This window comes from Triturus cristatus, chromosome 12 (genome assembly GCF_964204655.1).
Source record: "Triturus cristatus chromosome 12, aTriCri1.1, whole genome shotgun sequence".
NCBI lineage: Eukaryota > Metazoa > Chordata > Amphibia > Caudata > Salamandridae > Triturus > Triturus cristatus.
Window position 1 is genome coordinate 27,818,186 of NC_140595.1, and position 14,521 is coordinate 27,832,706.

The 14,521-nt window shown below is 43.8% G+C and overlaps 1 protein-coding gene across 4 annotated transcripts in view; it reads left to right on the plus strand.

Annotated features, from left to right (window-relative positions):
- Nucleotides 1-14,521, plus strand: part of LOC146772283 (uncharacterized) — a 75,199-nt gene that overhangs the window by 1,919 nt on the left and 58,759 nt on the right. For 3 of the 4 annotated variants that reach the window (XM_085638939.1, XM_085638938.1, XM_085638940.1), the window contains exon 2: nucleotides 5,804-5,846. The exons of the other annotated variant lie outside the window; for it this stretch is intronic. The gene's annotated coding sequence lies outside the window, so the exon portion shown is untranslated. The remainder of the gene's footprint in view (nucleotides 1-5,803; nucleotides 5,847-14,521) is intronic. 4 annotated transcript variants of the gene reach the window in all.

Sequence of the window (14,521 nt, forward strand, 5' to 3'; positions counted from 1 at the left end):
AAATATTTGTTATTTGCACATCACCAAGTAAAGTGCTCTGATTTGTTTTGCTCCTATTAAAATCTTTGTTTTCGTCTTGCTTCAGAATTAAAAATATCAGTCACACACGGGAACATGTCTGACTTGTAAAGAATGGCAGAACTAAGTCTGAAGTAGTCCAAATTTATTTAACAGTATAATTCCTAGGGTGTCCCATCTTGTAAATCCCTGAAGATTTATCACTCCCCCAGTAACTTCTTCACCACCCACATGGGAGTTTATGTTCTTCATCCCACCCCTTAGAACTTAATGCGTCTATAAAAGTTTAATTCCTCTGTTAGTTACTACACCTCAACAGTTTAATTCCTAGGGTGTCCCATCTTGTAAATCCCTGAAGATTTATCACTCCTCCAGTAACTTCTTCACCACCCACAAGGGAGTTTGTTTTTCATCCCACCCCTTAGAACTTAATGCGTCTCTAAAACATGAATTACTGTCCAAGTGTGAGGAGCACGACATTTGGCAGGGTAGAGCCAGTTAAAAAAAAAATCATTCATTACTAATTACCAGATGAGAAGCTCGGATGTATGCTTCTAGGTCTGATATTCCCAGACCACTATCAAATGGAGACTTTCAGCACTTGGCAATATTGACCCTTGGAATACCACTGGCACACAAAAGTTCTGGCCAGAGATGTAAGGTGTTTAAAAAGTTTAGCACTGTCTTTGTGTGAAATACTTTAAAGGGTGTAGAGTTTTTTTTCTTCAGAAGGGTGATATTTTGAACAATGACCATGAGAGATGTCAGTAGAGTATTCAAGTTGCAATTTTGTTTTTTACATAAAGGCCATATTCTAATTTGGTCTTCAGAAATACACATACCTAGGTATTTGATTCTGTGTGTTGTCTAAGAAATGGAAGCTCAAAGCTCCCAGTCTCTCTCTTCCCTGGCTCCAGCCACTTGGTAAACATAGGATATTTCTTCGTTAAGTTGCAGCCTAGTAACATTTCTGAATTCGTTCAGAATCTGTTATTCGTAGGCCTGCGGTTTCTGGTTTACTCATGAAGATGAGTAAGTCATCTGCTGCTAGTGAAAACTTATAGGCCACTGCAGTTGCCCGTTTAACCAGTTAGCCACGGATCTGTTTTAATGATTTTAAAAGTTCCACTTCTAGGGCAAAGGGAAGCGAAGAAGAGGACAGCCCTGTCTAGTGCTCTGTCAAGTGGGAATGGGCTCAGACATGCTATTGTTTATCTGTATCCCAGCCATAGGTGCTATGTATATAAATGTACTATAGGCTGTGAAAGCAGTCCCTAATTGTTGTCTCTCAAGTAAAGCAAATATATACTTGCAATTCAGTTTATCAAAAGCCTTTTCAAAGTTAATTTGGAATATTGATGTGGGAGAGTGACAGCATTTAGATAGGGCCAGGGCTTTGTTGAGTCGTCTTAAACGTTATGTTTTGTTGCTCGGCGGAGCATTGAGCCACCCTGGTCTGTTAGCTTTAACTTTTCAAGTGTTGTTGTTTCACAAATCGTTCAGCAAGTATTTAGTTTCTATATTTAAAAGCGAGATCAGTCTATATGACTCTCATTGATCTGGATCTTGACCAGTTGTAGGTAGTACTACTGTAGCCACTTCTGTTATGCCAGGGGATAATATGTCCTCTTTGGTCGCCACATATAGCACCAAAAAGTGCAGAGCATGCAGAGAAGCTTTGGGCTTATAGAATCCAAGTGGGAGCCCGTTAGGGGCAGAGATCATCTTTGAATCCACTTGGTTAATTGTCTTTGTAATTTCCTTGGTAGCAATCTCTGAGTTAAAGACCTAGCTCTCATGTGTGGCTAGCTCAGGTAGAGGCAAGGAGGCCACAAACCTGGACACATCCATCTCGAGACCTAAAGAAGAGAAAAGGAAAAACATACAAATTCAAGAACAACCCACGGTATCCCTTCAACTCTGAAGCCTTTTTAAGAGGCTTAATGCCTCTTCCATCAAAGCACATAAGTGAAATTGGCTTGTATGCAACATTTTGGGTTTTGACTGTTGAACGATTGAGGCCTGTGACCTCGCTGCTTTAAATTGTCCCACCAGACCAATAAAGTCTTGCCGTCCTACGTGCTGCTACAGCTGACATTTCTGAAAATACAACTATCTGAACTTTATCCCCAATCAAATGATTTCTTGTGGATCAACTTGGTGAGAATTAACTCTTTTATACAGCAATCTGCAAAGTTCACAATAACAGTACGAGGAAACTTCGAGTTCGTGAGACCAGCAGGGATCAGAGGAGCCCTCATAATAGAGAGATCTGGTGAGGCATCTTCTAAGATATGTAAGTTAATCAACGATTCCATAAATTTATGCTTGTTGTGGTGATTGCCCATGCTCTTCGCCCCTTCCGGTATTGCTATGAATCAGAGATTAGATCTCCTTGCATATTTTTCTATTTCATTGATTTTATTTTGTGAATCAAGCAGCATTATTTTTTGATGTTGCTCATCTCCTTATCCCAAATTCGGGAGCGGTCTTCTAAATCCGATACCCTTTGCTCAACCTCTTGCAATCGTGCTGAAATCTGGAGCGCTATTATGTCTATCTTATTCAGTCTTTGATGAAAAGCAGTGATTTACTTAGACTGAATGCTCTGGAACTCACAGATTTCCAACAAAATCATCTCAAGCAGGGTCTGCGATTGATTCTCTGTCCCTTGGGCCTGCTTCATTTTCTGACTTGGAATCGGTGCAGGATTGAAAGGCCTGCTTTAGGGGTGACATAGGTTTTAAGTGCAGTGACCTCAGATATAGTGAAACCTATATCTGTTGTAAGTGGTGCTAGCCCCAGCTTACACAGGTTGCATTGGCAGGCCTGTGGTTACAGTTTGAGTGATCCCCCTTGGGTAGCTTAATGCATGCTTCTGCCCATGGAGAAACCCTGGTGTACCTATGCCCTGAGTACCTCAGTACCATATACTAGGGACTGATACGGGTACACCAATGGCCAATCTGGGATGTATCTAAGTACTTATCATACCATTTTAGGGGAGAAAGCGCAGAAACTGGGGTCCTGATTAGCAGTATCCCAGTCACACTAGTCAGAAACAGCTTAGGACCAGGCAAAAGGTGGGGGTAACCATAAAAGCAGATCCTACATTCCTACAGATGGGGCATCCCCTAACTTGATTGGGTAGAATCCTTCCTTTCAAGATGGTGGATTTCCTAAGGAGGGGGATCACCTCAGTCCAGGGCACCTTAGGGGTGCCCCAGGCAGAAGGGGGACACACCTCTCCTGACGACTAATTTCCCGCCGACATTGCTGCCAAAAGTGGGGCTTGATCAAGGGGGCGGGCGTCTCCACTGGTTGGAGAGGCCCGGGCTAGCATATCAAAGGGCAGGAAGCCTTTGAGGCTCACCACCCTGAATACTGTTCCTGCTTTGGGGTAGGTGTCCAACCAGCCTTTGTCCCTGACCCACAAGAGCAGAAAGGCTCCCACCTCCGGTTCAGAAACATGACTGTGTGTGGCAGGCTTGTGCAGACCAGTCAGCTGGACACGAGCGTTAGACTTTTTCAGGGGGCATCTCTAAGATGCCCTCTGAGTGCATTTTACAATAAATCCCACACTGACATTAGTGTGGGATTGTTGTGCTGAGATGTTTGATACCAAACTTCCCAGTATTCTTTAAAGCCATCATGGAGCTGTGGAGTTCGTAATGACAAATTCAAAAGCCCGAGTACTCAATATGGCTTCACTGCACTTGCAATGACAAAGAATGGACTTAGACACTGTAGGGGCATATTGCTCATGCAGTTATGGCCTCACCTGTGGTATAGTGCACCCTGCCTTAGGGCTGTGAGGCCCACTAGAGGAGTAACTTACCCATGCCACAGGCAGTGGTTGTGTGCCAGTTGTGGAAACAAAGATACACTTTTAGGATAGAATACAGGCCCTGGGAAACTGATTGGCAGAGACCCAGGGCACATGCAGTCAAAGTGCATCAGAAATCTGGCAAAAAGTGGAGGCGGCGGGGTGGGGGGGAGGTACTGCAATAGAAACCCATTATCCAACAAAACTGAAGGTGAAGTCCATGTGATTAGAAACCCTATTGACTCCTGGACCACCTCCAACTGAGTCACCCTGCAGCAGCACTCTCAGTGCCAGGATACCCTCACGGGTGATTAGTCATGCTATACAATATCAGATTGATAGACTGATTGACCTTCAAAAGAAGCCTTTCAGGTGTGGGGACTTTTACAATGCTGAGGTATTTCTGTATTTTGTCTCACTTACCTTTCAGTGTGGCGGAAGTAGACTTCCACGGTATGCAGGGGAAAAAAAGAGCAGTGTCTTAGCCTAGTGTTAATTCAGAATCGGTGTCTTCTCTGAATGCATGGCCTTTTCCATTTAGAGGCCTTTCTCACATGGAAGAGCCCCTAGAGTCAACTTATGAAGAAGGCTCCAGTCCTGAGAAGACCATCCTGTGAGGACTCAATCACTGGAATTTGCATAAGTCAGAGAAGGATGCCACAAGGGAAGGATGTAAAAATAAAACTTAACTCCAGGAATAAAATGTTTTAAGATTGAAGAAAGAAGTCAAAGACACCAAATGAAGTGAAAAAATTGCTTCACAGGGTCATTTTGATCACAGATACATTTTCAAAAGTCTTATCTTTACTGCTGAGTGGTAAATACACAGTGATAAATGATCGAATTGTGGTGGCACCTGGCAGCCTGAAAGGGACAGTGATTGTTTTTTTTAATCATCCGAGGTATTATTTGCTGATTGGAACAACTTTGTTTCATTTAGTTGGGTGGGCTTTTGATTACAGTGTGGTAATTTTACTAATAGGAAAAATAGGAATAAAATAAATGTAGTGTTTACAAAGATATAGTATTTTTACATTCACAAAGATCCTATAACGGAGAATGAGTACACATGCCGCAGTAATTTAGCACAGTTTACATAATGAACAAAAGGATCATTGGTATCATAGTCTCTCTCTACCTACGGGGCCTTCTGACCTACTGGAGCGCGTTAAACCGTGCATCATCTGTAGAAGTGACTTGTGAAAGGGATTGTTAACTGAATTACTTTCTATTGACACTGTTAAGTCTGCTTCCTGAATTCATGAGGATAGGCTCAGTGAAGGAACCATGCCATCAGTCTAATCTGTGTCTTTACTCTGTCTAAAATTGTTTTTTACAAAAATGTACATCTACATCGTCTTTTGAGGCCTCGGAAATAGGTTGGTTAACCCAAGAGGGGTGGGTCTATGCCAAATTTTTAGGTTCACCTCTCAGTATGTCGATGCTTTCCATTTAGATTTTTCACAATATAAATGTATCTTATGTGTATATCCTAAATACGAGGCACTGATCCGGCCCTTATGGCTTCTGTTGGGTATTTTTGCTGTAAATTATTTCCTTGTGTTATTCTTGCAGATGGCCTCTTGGCATCAATTGACATGCCAATACCTAAACAGAAGAAGCAGATTTTGTTTTGTAATTCTATAGTCTACTGGCGTTTTTCCCAGAGTAAAGTATCGGGTGCATCAAAAGAAATGTCTGCACCAGTGAAAGCCGATGATGGATCGCTCTTGTTTCTGGAGACAGTACCCAACAAATCCTACCTTTCTTAGTGAAGTGTAAGGACGCTCAATGGATGGTAGTGTTTGATGTAATTCATGATCCTCATCCTCTACTAGACTACATGTAACCATGGTGATCCTTTGATTATTCACCAAAGCTATGTTTTTTCTGAATTGCTGATGTACTGCAAAAGGTGCATGCACAATATTTGTACTTTTTCTTTTTTCTCTTTTACAGACCGCTTTGCTGTTAGAGTTGAGCGGAACACATCCTGTTTCAGGTATGCTGCTTTTGCAGTTTTGTTTTGCTTGCATTTTTTAGTATCCTGTTTAATACAGGCCTTTTGTGCAACAGTGCTCACAATCTGTCACAGCAGTGAAGTAGTATCAGCATCCGTTTCCCTACAGCCAGGGTTTGGTAAAGATTTGAGAGCTTTATGCTTATTCATTATTGTCAGGGTTCCCGAACCTTATGGTACAGTATCTGTAAACCCCCCCCCCACCAAGGTACTCGGCAGGGCTTTGCGTTGTATTTACCATATGCTACTAAAGAGCAGTGAGCTATTGTATTAATGTTCACATAGGCATTGCATTAGTTTTAGAACATGTCTTTACACACAGAAGAACATGGAGTGAATACAATGGGCTTATAGATTGACAAATGCAGGCAAAAATTGGCAGGCGCCCTGGCCACACTATTTGGGGTGAATACGTGGCTATCAGTAAGTCAGCATTCAGTGGCAACCATCCATTTTCTAATACGAGATAGCTATATCTTCTGCTGCTTTGCTGTAGCTGGACATTCCCCACAAAGAGGGCCAGTGGTGCAAATGCTTTATTGCTAAGTAACATTCTTATATCTGTCCCCATTGGTGTGTGGCTAACTTTATAAAGTATGACACATGGCACCCCAAATTATGGGGCTAAACAGTAATTTGTCTAGTTCAGTCTTCCTTGCTACAGCCATTAGTAGTTCCCTGTCACAGGCCAGTTCATATAGGAACCAGCTGATTACAGAGTGCAGTTTGCTTGGATGCCAGTTTGCTTGGATATCCGGTAGTCTCAGACCACACTTTTCGAGGGTGACCTCAGGCATTTCAATTCACACTCCTCCTCTTACCAACATCTCCCCTCCTCACCACCAAACCCCCTCCATGACCAGTTTGTTTAGGATTTCTTCCAATTTCTTGAATCTAGACTTGGGCTAACAGTGTGAAACACAAATGCACAGGGCAGATCAACCATTGGTACCAATGTAGCTAGCCCTGGTAATTAACGCCAGCGGCCCTGTGATCCAAAACAATACTGAATTGTGCAGATTTGCATTTTTTATTGTTCTCTGAATATGAGGGTTAGTTCCTCAAATATTGCACTTTGTCACTTTCACACTTGAGAGGCACGGCAATATGCTCCTCTGAGTTCAGAGTGCCCAGAGTAAAGGTATGGACTAGTCTAGGTTTACTCTGTCATGATACCCCGTCAAACTGGTCTAGTTGTGATTTTGGTTTACCTCATGATGTTGCCAGAGAATAGGAATAGGGAGCAGGCAGCCTTGAAGAGTACCCCTCTCTAATGTGCAGCTCTCAGATATAGGGAGGTAATGACACATGCCATCAGTTTTGCGTGAAATATTTGACCCTATTAATATATTTGGTTCTTGCATTGTAGGACTCCACATAAAAAGTCCCAGTTCACAATATCAAACTCTTCCTCGGCATCCAGGGAGACAAAAAGCAAATTCCTCTTCAGTATCTGATGGTTCCTACCCTGCATGGGTATGCCCCTTCAGATTGAGGATGTTCCTCCTGTGCAGCATAAGTTTACACGGCTTCTTATGTTTTAAGTCCATGACAGCTGTGTGTAGTCAGTTCACCAATGCTTGTCGAACATGTTCGAATTCTCCATTTAGCATTGATTGTGAGCGATATGCTTGAAATCAGTGTTTTTTTTTTAGTTCTGTCGTTAGCCAAGACCTTTTTGATTTTACTAACATAATGTGTTTACTATACTTGCATAAAGGGGCTTTCTGCCGTTTTTCTTCATCTATTGGTCTGTTCGTGTGTCATTCACATATTGCTTCCGCCCACTACAGCATGGGGCAATGGGTCAGCCTACTCCAGCTATTGGCTAACTTCACTTTGAGTGACTGCACGTAGCCCTTTCAAAAGCAGCACAATCACACATAAGGTAGTTTTTTTCAGTGCAAGTGTTTTTGTTTTTACTTTATTATTACTTTAGTGTTGACCTTGTGTGTGATAGCTGAGTGCTTTCTACGAGATGAGAGCACAGGGCACATTCCAGCTTTATCAATTCCTGTCTCCTTCCAATGCCTCTACGGGGCCGAGCTGTTAACCATTAGTATGGAGGGAAGTTGGGACCGGTGTGAAAGCAAATGTCTGAAGAAACTTTGGCCCTCCCCAAAGGTGCAATGTCCCAGGCAATAAGATTAGAAGCAAAATTGCAAGCCTGGAACTTTCTAGCTTATAAATCAACTCTGCGTTTTTGGTATAAATTATTGGTCCCAAATACTCAGAAGATATCAGCCTACTGTGCTACTGAAATAGAAAGAAGTGAATTACAGTGGGCAAGGAAAGTGAAGAAAACATTGGAAGACATTGCAGGAACCTTAAAACTGGAATAAAAAATAGCTGAAGCCTCAGTTTCTAAACCAGAATTAAAAACAGCCTTTAAAAAAGAACCTAGACTGGCGGACTTGAAATATGTAAAGAACACACCCTCTGTAAAATACTTGTTAGATTCATGGGAAAATATAAATGTATTCCCGTATTTATCGGCATTACCAGATGCCCGGTTACGATTACTACTATTAAAGTTCCTGACTGGATTAAATGTGCATTATATAGTAGCTGAGAAATTTGAAGCCCTTTTAGATCAAGAGAATAACTGCACATGTGGACTGCCGTTTCATAACCTCAACGTTCATGTTTTAACCTCTTTAAAAAAAATATAATATCAATTGTCATAATGATGCACTAGACCTTCTCTTAAGGATGGAATTTTTTTGATGTGGCTTGCGCACTGACTAAGTTTCTTTAAAACATTTGGATTAGTGTCTTATAGTAGCGGTTTGGAGTTTTTAGTGTATTATGATGAATTGGTGTTTATATGGTATAATTATATACATTTTTTAAAAATTGTTTTTAAGGACTGTATGTTTTAAAGACTGTGCCTAAACATTAATAAAGAATTAACTGAACTCCTTCCAATGCCGTTGTAAATTCCTTTTGAAGTGGCCTTTGTTTGTCTGTCTGTTTTTTTGACACCACGCCAGCAGCTCATATTAACTCTGAATCTAGGCTTGTGAGGGCTCTCTATCTGTGCAACCAAGCCTGTCTGTCTTTTCCATATTCCCTTTCTCGCCTTCTTCGTTCTTGCCTTCCTCTGGCTTTCTTTGTTTTTTTTGCTTCTTTTCTTTTTTCTTTTCTTTCGATTCTTTTTTTTCTTTCTTGCCATCCTCTTTTTTTTTTTTCTTGCCTTCTTTTCCAAAGGTATTAGGCTCACAGCCAATACCAGACCAATGGGCTTTTTGTCAGTGCTAGCCAAGACCTTTTGATTTTACTAACATTATGTGTATAGCAGTTTTCTAGAGGAGTTTTCAACCAGATTTTGTCTATTAGATTGTGGCGTGTCATTCACTATTTTTCTTTCACCCACTCCAGCCATTGGCCGACTTCACTATGAGTTACAGCTTGCTGCCCTTTCACAAGAAGCACATCAACACACACAGTCTCCTTCAGTGCGAGGGAGATCTATGACAATGTGGGCTTTTTTGAGACCCGAACAACATTTCTGCCTATAGCCAATGTTTTTGTTTAGATTGATCTCTGCTTCGATTAAACTCCGTTCTTGATAAAAAGTGAGCTCTGGGTGAAGCGTGTGTTGAGTAGGGGAACCCAAAACTCTTATTTTGAACCTTCTACAGTTTTCAATACCCTTGCATTGTTTGTTAACAAACTCCAGTTCTGGCTAAAAACTGAATCCCCCCCAACCCCTGTCTCAGCCCCTCCAAATTACATTTATTGCTTGTATAATATTTACCTGTAACATTAGGTCCTGCATTGTACTGGTTGGTCATTCTGTATCCTTCACGACTAGACGATCTCTGGATGGGGAAGAAGGTTCCCCATGCGTTATTGAACCAACTACCTCATTTGCAGTTTGAGAAACCTCTTCGAGGACCTTGGTAATTGGATTAACCCAATGATTGTTCCCTATCGTCCGTACTTTAAAAAATGGTCAGACTGGAAGGCTTTCTTTAAAAATACTTGATCTTTATATAACAGAGTAAACCTATGCACAAATTTCCCCAAAGCCTTGACAAAGGGTTTGCCAAATAAAAGGCCTTTAGCCACTGGTCATGTCTCTGCCTTTACAAGTGCACAGACCTTTGAGTCCGTGTGAGAAAGTGCCATCTTTCTTGCATGGTATGCCCCCCACTTTTTGCTGAATTGCTGAATGTACTTTGACTGAGTGTGCCCTGGGCTCCTGCCAATCAGGTACCCAGGGCCTGTGTTCCTTCCTTAAAATTGCATGACAACCTAAATCCAATTGGCATCTCTGGCCACAGGTCAGCCCCTGGTAGATGGTACCATAGGTACCCAGGGCACTGTGACCAGAGAAGGCCCTTAAGGGCTGCAGCACTTCTTGTGCCACCCTTAGGGGCCCTGTACCCTTACACACACACACACACACTGCCTTTGCAGGTTCAGTGTCTGGGTGCAGAACCAAATGGAGTCGACAGGGCACACATCCCTGTGTGCCCTGTCCACAACACACACTGCCCTGGCATGCATCAGCCACCCCTCTTCCTTGGTGCCCTATGCCAGTGGTGTGGGCACAGGTGCAGGAGCCCTGTGCCCCTACAGTACCCAGGTCCATTCCTGGGCACTGTAAGTGCAGTGCTGCCATTTAAGAGTATATGGTGCTGGGAGATCGTCAACACGAACTACACCGCACCATGATGGCTGCACTGAATACTGAGAAGTTTGATATCAAACTTCTCAGCACATTAAACACGCACTGATGCCAGTGTGGGATTTACTGTACAATGCACGACAGAGGGCATCTTGGAGATGCCCCCTGAACATAACCTACAATCCACGTCTTGTCTGAGGGGCTGCCTAGGCTGCCACACAGCAGACATGTTGCTGGACCCCTGGGTAGAGAGCCATCCGCTCTCCTGGGCCTGCAACAATGCACATGCTGGGTGAGGTGCTAGGTCTCCTCCCCCAGGATGGGCAGGGGAAGCATCAAAGGCATTCTGCCTTTGTGAGCTTCTCCAGGCCACTTGCTGTACTCAGCAACTGGCCCCTACTGGTTCTGACGCCCACTCTGGCGGGAAGACTTGCCGGAAACCCCTAGGAAGGAAGGAAAGGGGGTGTGCCAGCCTCTGCCAACCCCACCCCTCAGGTGGGGGAGGCAAGGTGAAGCACATCTCCGGGCTCTCGCCATCTTGAAGATGGGAAGCCCTGCCCAATCGGGACTAGGCTACTGCCCCCCTCCCACAGGAGAGTGGCAGGATAGGGGTGCACCCACCCCAGGGCAAGGACCCATTGGTCCCTGCCCTTTACCTACCTGTAACACCCCTAAATCTAGTATTTATGGGCCCCCTGAACCTTCCTTCCTTAGATCCAGATTCCGAAACAGCAAAGAAGATCAAGAAGCAAGAAGACCTGCCGTGCAGCTGCTAACAAGAGGAAGACACCAACTGCTTTGGCCCCAGCCCTACCGGCCTGTCGACCCTCGAACCTGCTCCTGCTAAATCCCGGCACCTCCTGTGGCCAACAACCTCACAAACCCCGGAGGACCTGGCCACCTTGTGACTCTAAGCATCTGGGACTCCCACGAGCAGCGGTACTGCTCAAAGCAAGTAACTGACCCCTGGCATCAGCCAGGAACCGCGAACCCTGCACACTGCACCCGCCAAGCCTAGCCTGTGCTGGAGTGGACAAAGACCACGAGGACGTCCCCCCCGGCGACTGTGACCCCGAATCCGGCACCCAAGGACCCACCTCGACGCTCCTGAAGATGGCTGCAACCTCAGAACCTGGGACCCCCACCCCAACCGCGATCAATAGAGGGCAAGATTTCCCGACATCAAAAGGCACCCCGGCGCCCTGCGGCCCCCTGTTCCCAACTCCTGCGTACCTACCTATCCTCCAACTACCCAACTTACCTCTCGAAGTGGTGGGCACACCTGAAGAATCTTCGTCCCCAAGCTTGCAGCCTTTGTTCGTTCTTGAGCTTCTTCACTGCAATCCATTGAGCGCCCGGCGGCTCAAAAGCACCCTGCACCCAGCCGCCCGAGTGGCCCTGGCAGTGCAACCTCTACACCTATCTACTTCCCCACTTGCCCTGAGCAAGTGACCAGGAGCCCAGCTCCCACAGCCGCATGGCCTGCTAGCCAGCCGCCACCAACCACGGGCCCCCTGCCTCCCATAGGATAACATTGGGCCTACCTCACTCTGCACCTGGCTGCCCCTGTGCCGCTGAGGGTGTAACAACTGTACTTACCTGACCCTGGGAGACCCCTGAGTCTATGCCCAGAACCTTAACTTTGCCAGTTGAGTACTTACCCAAAAGCCGATAACTCACTTTTCTTCCATAGGGTAACATTGACTGGTTTCACTTGAAAATTCTTCTAAGTGTGAAGTTTCTAAACTTTAAAATATTCGCCTAAAATCAACCGAGTAACGAAATTAAAAATACTCACCTGCTATTAGGAGAGCTGGATCTTGGTGCCCAGCACTGACCCTGAAAAGTAATTACAACCATACTTACAGCTAACTCAATTTTCTTCCATAGGAAACCATTGACTGTATTTCCGTGAAATTTCTTATAAGTGTCGATTTTTGCAAACTACAAATATTGTTTAAAAATCGTACCAACTGTGAAAACGTAATTACTTACCTGTTTTAGATAGATGTCCCAGTACTGAGCCTAGGAGCCCAGCACTGGATTACAAAAGTAACGAGAACATACTTTACCTGCAACTTGAATTTCCTTCCATAGGATAACATTGCCTGGTTTTTGCTGAAAAAGTTTCTAAGTGTTGATTTTGCAAACTTACAAATATTTGTTAAAAATCGCCTGTATAACCTAAACACATTCTCTCAACTGCTTACAGGTGGTACACTAGTGCTGGATCCAGGATCCAACACTGAGCTAGAAAAAGTAACAAGTACCCCACTTACCTGCTAAGTGAATTTCCTCCCATAGGATAAGATTGGTGATTTTATTAGAGAAAGTGTCAACTTTTAAAATACCAAAATATTGCTTAAAAATCAAAAAAGTAACTAAAACGTATTTACTCACCTGTTTCGAGGAACTGTCCCAGGACTGAATCTAGGATCCAGTCCTGGAGTTAGAAAAGTAATCCTAAAAGTAAACAATTGCATTTACTTAGAATTTCCCATTGAGCTCAGTGTATAATTGTGTTTGAATTGTGTTGCCAATTGCAACAAACTGTAACTATTGCATTTAAAAGTCAATTGTCTATTGCAAACTATTTGTTGTTGTTGTAATAACTTTATTTCGGTCGACAGACCATAAAAAGTACAAAAAACATTGAAAAGAAAAAATAAAGCAATAAATACAACAATTAAGTTAAAAAGTTCTGCCTACTACGCCACATATACAACAGGAAGCGAGAAACCGCAAACACAATAGGAGGATGGGTATCGTAAGTCAATATCCTGCAAGCCTGTGTAAAATGCAGGAATCCCAAATTCCTGCAAATAGGGATCAACCAACGTTTTCTAAGTGCAGAATAGGCAGGACAGAAAAACAAGACATGAGAAATGTTCTCGATATTGTAGGTGCATGCGGGGCAAGCTACAGTGTTCGGTTTGGTCCATTTAGAAGTAAAAGACCTTATGGGAAGGGTGCCGTGTCTTAGCTGAATAAACAGCTTACGGGCAGCTGGAGGTTCAATTAAATCCATGAATTCCTCGGCCTTAGGCTCTGTTTTTATTAAGAGGAACTCGGATGACAGCCTACCTAATGATGTAGAGCTCATTAACACCTGATGGTTTACCATGTGAATATGAGAAAGGAGTATATTCTTAGATATCCCAGTGCAATTAGTCTCCGGAGTATCCCATAGTCCGGAGAAGCCAAGCCGAGTGCAAACTGTACTGATATGCTGAAGCCAAGGGATCGCTTTATGTCTAAGAATAGGCCAAATCTCAGAAAATTCTACGCTATAGTCAGCCAATTCAGAAACGGACCACAACCTCTTCCAGTACATAATTGGTCCAGCGCTTATGATCTCCTCTATTGGAATCAACCCAAGATCGAATCTGAGAGGGATCAAAGGCGTACTAGGCGGTAGACCAATAAAATTTCTGACAAAAGACTGCTCCACCCTTTTAAGGTCCAGGGTCTGCTTGTGCCCCCCAGAGTTCAGCCCCATAAGTTGCTGCCGTTCTCGCTTGGTGGCTGTATATTTTAAGTGCAGGGGAAACTGGCCTGAAGGTGGATTCCTTGAAAACTTTGCTTAGTCCCCCCCGCTAGCTGAGTTAGCCTAAGCGTAGATCTAGCAATCTGCTTATGCCAATCAAATTTCTCTGTAAGGGTAACGCCCAAATAGATAAATGTTTTAAGCCTTTCCAGGGGGCTACCATACAGTACTGGGTTAGGACGTGTGCGCTTAGGGGGGTTGAAAATCATAAACTTTGTTTTTCCTATATTGATTTCCAACCCCCGGAGATGGCAGAACTCTACAAAACCATCAAGAGTTTTTTGAATGCCCGATGATGTTCTGGACAACAAGAGTGTGTCGTCCGCGAACATCAGAGCGGGCACTCTACCTGTAGCCAGTCTAGGGGCGTCGTTATTAACCACACCATTCAAGTGTTTTATGAGGCCATTGATATAAAGGCTGAAATGGGTAGGTGCCAAAACGCACCCTTGGCGGACTCCTTTTAAAACGGGA